This window comes from Protopterus annectens, chromosome 1.part0 (assembly GCF_019279795.1).
Source record: "Protopterus annectens isolate FY-2018-M chromosome 1.part0, PAN1.0, whole genome shotgun sequence".
In the NCBI taxonomy this organism is placed as follows: domain Eukaryota; kingdom Metazoa; phylum Chordata; order Ceratodontiformes; family Protopteridae; genus Protopterus; species Protopterus annectens.
The window spans coordinates 935,623,821-935,630,303 of NC_056725.1; the positions used below are offsets into that span (position 1 = coordinate 935,623,821).

The following is a 6,483-nucleotide window of genomic DNA, read 5'->3' on the forward strand; positions in this document are numbered from 1 at the left end:
ATGCCATGCCCATTTACTCCTGTAGATCTGGTACACTGATCAAACCTAGGTTGCCTGGGTTGCAGTTAAGGCTCTTTCTGTATCACAGAGACAGCCTTACACAACTTGAATGAATGACAGGCACCACCCCCAACACCCACACACATTTTGCTTTAGAAGTATGCAGCTTTTAGGCAACTACTGTTTTTATAATGTCTTAATTGCCTATAACACCATCACACTGCACAGCTGAATTACCTTAACAATAAGATTGTGCCCTAAAATTAACACTTGCTACTTAAAAAGTCCCCTGTGGTATTACCAAGTCCTTTAAACAGAAAACATTATGGAAAAGAATAACTGTGATTTATACTTTAAGTAATGGAATGTGCACTCAACACATCTTATCAAGACAGAGGAAGCATTTACTTAACAGCATTATTTTGCTAAGGTAGTGGGTTCAAGCATACCACTGGCAAGTTCAGCCATTGCTACTGTAGAACATTAGGAAAAAAGGAAGTAACGGTTATAAACTCTCATCTGCAGTTTGTACTGGCCATCTGAAACAGTCTTTAATGTTTCACACACTTCCACTTAACTTCTTTAAGACATTAAAAGCTGTAGATGTGTTAAATCCACTGAAAGGATTCTCTGTAAAGACAGGCTTCAAGAAACTTGCAAGTTTGACATGTACTTTAGTTAAATATCTAGTATTTGTCTTGCGTGACCTTGGCAAGGATTGATGTACAAAACTGTCACCCTTCCAAATTTAAAAAAAAAAAAATCCTATTACATATTCAGCTAACATCAGACAACCAATTAAACTATCATCATGAAATATTACCTAACATTAAAATTTCATTACAAGCCGCCTTTTTTTGATCCACCTATTCTGAATACAAAATGGCCCAAGAGTTTACACATTCTCTGCACTCTTTGCTTTTATCACAAGTGGGCTTCTCTTCCATCAAAATACTAAAATAGGAGGGAGGGTATGAATACACTAACAAAGATCTCTAATTTGAAACATTTCCTCGACAACAAAGCTGTAAAGTTTAACGCATCTAAACTTCATCTCCCCAAAAATGATTTTTTTTTGTAGTCACATAAACGTAAATAACTATCAGATATTTTTACTAGCTTACTTATATGTTCACAGAACCATGTGAATGATTGCTAGATAAACCCCACCCACAAGTTTATGTGCAAAAATAATGAAAACTGGATCTTTTGCTATGCATGTCAGCTTAGTGCTGTAAGTCTGCAGATATGTTGTGAAAGATGACAAGACAAGTCTATCCACTCATATATACACATACACACAATTACTACACTAGAATGGGAAGTGTCACACAGCATAAACAAACAGGGAATGGCCTAAATTTTGTATTAAAGATGGAACTCAAAATAAAATCTGATGTAATAAAGTACATTTGTGTAAATGTCTACAACAGAATTAGTATCACTTTGTCCATTCCTTTGGTCAAATCTAAGCCTACTATTTCAATGGCCAAAATTTTTTTTAAGTTTGATGCATCCATTTTTTGAGACATTCTGGGTGAATGAGACAACAATCTTGAGTAATGAAGTTTTTCTATGCATCAAAATAGTAGCCACCGAACAGGTCACTAAAGTTTGTATGACAACAGTACAAAATGAACATGAAAGGTACAGAGGAGGAAAACTTCAAGTAGCCAACTGTACAGTAACAAATCAAGCGTTGGTTACAACACGCCATGCTGTGGAGATTAAAAGTTGTACTCTTTCATGCTTACATTTTTTTCGTCATTCATTTGCTTGCCTGTCTGCTCACTAGCTGGGAGAACTGAACAAAGCATGACAGACTTTAGACATCACCCAAGGCAAAATAACAGAATGCACAGGTCTGCAAGTATGCTCACCTAAAAAGATGTTTGAGTAGAGTATGTTTGAGTTTGAGTTTGAGTAGAGTCATTCCAGAGTAGTGCATCTGCTTATTCATGACAATTAGATCACGTGGACAAACTCCTTCCACTTCCAAGCCTTTGGATATCTCCAATGTGGAGCAGATCTCCACCCCTAGACAAGGGCATCAGGTGATGCACAGATTAAAAGGGAGAGCAGCCCAGCAAGGCTTTACTGCATATGCGGATAAAATATGGCATGTTTGATTAGTGAAACAACTGCAGAAAGGGCTAGGTGATGTAGACATTTTAATGAATGGTTGACTGTGGCTTGCTCAATCGGAGAGTAAAAGTTCCACTTGATGCAATGACAATACAAACCAGAGTGCGGGTGCATCACCTTTAGCAAGGCGATCATAGTAAACATTAGTGTGTCACTTAACCAGATAAACACATGCTCCTCTTATGAGGTAGCAACTGTAGAGCTCACAAACCACCAAAAGAGGAAGTTAGGATCATCTGCATAACTAAAGGGCTGGTCCACTCCCTAATACTCAACTCTCACCTCTGAGGAAATGAGCTAATCAGCCTCTCATCAGTCAGCCAACAAACTGGTCACAGAGATCATGCTCTGCAAAGGAAATAAACTGGCATGGCCTTTACCATATTGTTGGAGGAATGAATGAGCTGGCAAGGTGCAGATATGACAATATATATATATATATATATATATATATATATATATATATATATATATATATACACACACACACACACACACACACCCCCATATATGGTAAAAGGAGAGAAGCTGTTTTAAGGTCTTTCAAACTGATGAATGAACCCCAGGCTATACGTTAAGAGGTCCGCAAACTGAGGCAGTGGCAAAAGCGCCATCCTTTTCAAGATAAGTAGGGCAGAAAACCAATGTTGCCTCAACAAAAAGCAAAAACAAACAAAAAAAAAACATGCTATGTGGTACATTTGGTCTTTCTTCCTGTACCGTCTCAATTACCTTGAGAGGGGAAGGGATGGGAGGAAATGCACAAAGTAAAAGATTCATGCAACTGAATGAGAAAGCATACTATACCCAGAACCACAAGATTTGTACCCTGGTGCAATTTTTTTAGTTGTTGTTTCCTGAAGAAGCAGAAACCTCTACTTCTGGTGTCTCCCTCACATGGACCAAGTCCAGAATTATCTCTCTGTTCAGCATCCATTAATGACAGTCTGCTTCTGTACTGTTCAACTGGTCTGCAGAACATTCTCCTGGGATGGAAAGTAAAATTCCCTAAGTGTCAGCACTGACTTTAGGACCACATACCAAGCATCCATGGCCAGTACGTACAAAAGGTATGAAACACTTTCTCCCATTTGTTGATGCACTGCATGGCTGTTACTTGCAAATGAGGATATGTAGGGTCTCTGGTTCCCATACTTGTTTGAATGCTTTTATGGCTAAAACTACAACCATAAAGTCTTTGACATTAATGCTTTTTCGCCCCTCTGAGTTTGTTACAAGCCTTTTGAATTCTAAGCTTCCCTGAGTGGGAACTTCTAATCTCATCAACAGAATCTGCAGAAAATGACTAGGTGTCTGGGTCCTGACTTTAAAAGGGCTCTCTGACTGAGATTCACCTGCTGAATCTACCAAAAAAACTCTTCATACACTCTCTATAAGAATGTGACACTGCAGGGAGAGGGCATGCTGAAACCATTTGTTCCACATACACCATTGCAGTATTCTAATGTGAAGTTTTGCCAGGGGGGTCAGTATTGAGGATGCAATATATACACATACACACAATTACCACAGTCTTCTGACTCTGCTGTTATATGGAATTGAAATATATAATCAGAAACAGTGCATGCAGGAGGGAATTCTGACATTTGACTGGTGCTATTCAAAAGGGTTCCCAGGAAGTACACATGTTGCGATGGAATTAAATAAGACTTGGGCAAAATTAGAGAAACTCTCAGTCTGAAAGTAGGTCAGGATGAACTGCAGAACTATTTATTCTCTTGGCAGGGATCCTGAAGAGATAATTGTCCAGGTAAAGAGAGAGATATGAATGCCCTTGGTCCTGCAGTTTAAAATTAAAGTAGACAGACACTTTGCAAACAACCTCAGTGCTGTAGACAAACCAAAAAGCAAGGAAGTGAACTGGTAAAACAAAACTTCCTGCTTTGAACCACTGGTACTGCCTGTGTGTGTCCAGTCCACGTTTATGAGGAGATAAACATCTATGAGATCCAAGGTAACCATAAAGGCCCGAGGGACAAGAAAAGGCAATAAGCTCTGTAGTGCTAGAATTCTGAAGAAATTTGCTTAGTCAGCCTCCAAGGACCACCTTTTCTTGGAGGAAGGAATAACCTTAAACAGAATCCTGGTGCTCTTCTCCATGGCTCCTTGATGCAAAAGTTCCAGAATTGCTGGATTCATAACATGTGGTTGATAAGGGAATGCCCAACTATCTTGATGTTTTATTAACTACAGTCTGTATCCCAGCATTTATCTGTAGTTGGGAAGCCAGACTGAAAAGATGGACTAACTAGATTTGTTACTTGCATCAACTATAAACATTCCTTTCGTAAATTCCAGTAATAAAAAACTAGAGAGCACATGTGGATGTCCAGCTTTTATTTCCAGCTTCCTGAGGTTCAGGTGAGAGAGTACTTGCCAGGCTAACAGGGAACAGGATGTAACACTCTGGAAGATGGGACAGATGACAGGCTTTCTGTGGCAGGGGTCCTCAAGAGTTAGCACAACTAGGATTGTGAACAGGAATGATATTGGGGCAATTTTAGAGGAGTCATCCATGTCAGGCAAAAGAGACAGAATTCATGCCATTGCTTTCCTCCATGGTCACCTGATACAAATCTATCCAGACAAGACAAACAAACATTTAGCTTTCCTCACCCTTCAGCTAGACCCTAAAAAAAACACCGAATCCAGTCTCCATTCATGACTGTCTGCTTGGACTTGATCAGCTTGTAGGGGTCTATATTCAGCCATCAAATGAAAATTCAATCGAACGGCTAAACATCGAAACCTAAGCATCAAAAGTTCACTTATCGAAACTTAATTTCAGCAAAGAAATGAAATGGGGAAATTAACAAGTTGTCCACATTTCCCCGTCCTACACAAAGTATTTCAAACTCACCCAGGTTGGGGGGGCTTCACCACCCCCCGCTAAATATACCAACTCCAAGACCACACAACAATGAGGAAAACGGCAGATGGTAAAGGTTTGGACAACTAGTTACTTTCACTTTCTCACTCGTTTGCTGAAATGAACGTTCACTAAGTGAACTTTCAATGCACATGGTTCGATGTTTAGCCATCCACATCCATCCACTCTTTTTCCCATTTTTGCACAAGGGGGTCAGGGTGTCACTTCAACAGTGACAATCATCTTGAGCCAAGATTAAGGCGTTTGACTGAATCAATGGCTAAACATAGACTCGAGCTGGTATACTGTGGTGTTCAGGTCAAGGGATACAAAATGACTGAACATGAAGCTATTAATGTCAACCTGCACAGCTAGAGGAGTAGGTTCGACCTTATTGATTTATATACCACACAATATAAAACTGGTGATGTCTACAAGTACTTTGGAGCTTTCAGGTGCCACACCACTTTGAAAACTTACAGGGATAGAATTATGGCCATCACCGCATTATGCTAATGCTCCTCTTTGCCACGGCATGGAAGACTTCAAGTGCCTTGAACATCAAGTTGACAAGTATATCCCTGCCCCCACAGAAAATCAGAGACATCTGCCAACACTGTGTAACCTCTGAACTCGAACGGGCAACCCCTAGCTCATTAGCACCTACAGAGACCACCAACATAATTCTTCTTTTAGTGAATAAATGTAGTATTTTGCTTAAAGGGGTGCCTGTGCGGCTCCCATGGGCTTTTCAAGTACGAATGAATTCTCTCAAGTGCATCTCCACTAGTGGATAAAAGCAGACATGCAGCCCAGAGTCTCAGAACACTTATTTCAGACGTTGCTATCCAAAGGATGAACTTTAGAAATGACTGGCACAAGTGCAGTATACCTTGCCTTTTGACAAAAACAGCTGGCTTTACTCATTGTTCAACATTGCTTCCACAAAAGTCTTGTACCGACCTGTTAAAAGGCTTGAACTGGTGAGCTTGAGTAAATAGCAGGACAGAGAGGTAACTGATGGCATACCCCCCCAGACTTGTGCATATTACGCAAAGAAGCTAACTGAATGAAGCAAACATCTAGGGGGGTGAATAAGGATCCTCACTCAAGGGATGTGCATGTGCTGGTAATAGACAGTAATCCATCTATAGCAAAGCATCTGAAAAATCCTTTGGGAACAACGACAGACCAAAAGACAGAAATAAAATGAGATGGAAATGCTTACACCTTGCTCAAAACCGGTCTATATGTGCATACATATATCTATATATATATATATATATATATATATATATATATATATATATATATATATATATATATATATATATATATATATATATATATATATATATATAAGATATATATCTATCTATATATATATATATATATATATATCTATATATATATATATATATATATATATATATATATATATATATAGA

The 6,483-nt window shown here is 38.9% G+C and overlaps 1 protein-coding gene across 17 annotated transcripts in view; it reads right to left on the reverse strand.

Moving 5' to 3' along the window:
• The window catches only part of PTPRK (protein tyrosine phosphatase receptor type K), a 3,469,591-nt gene that overhangs the window by 538,092 nt on the left and 2,925,016 nt on the right, over window positions 1-6,483 (reverse strand). The window lies entirely within an intron of this gene.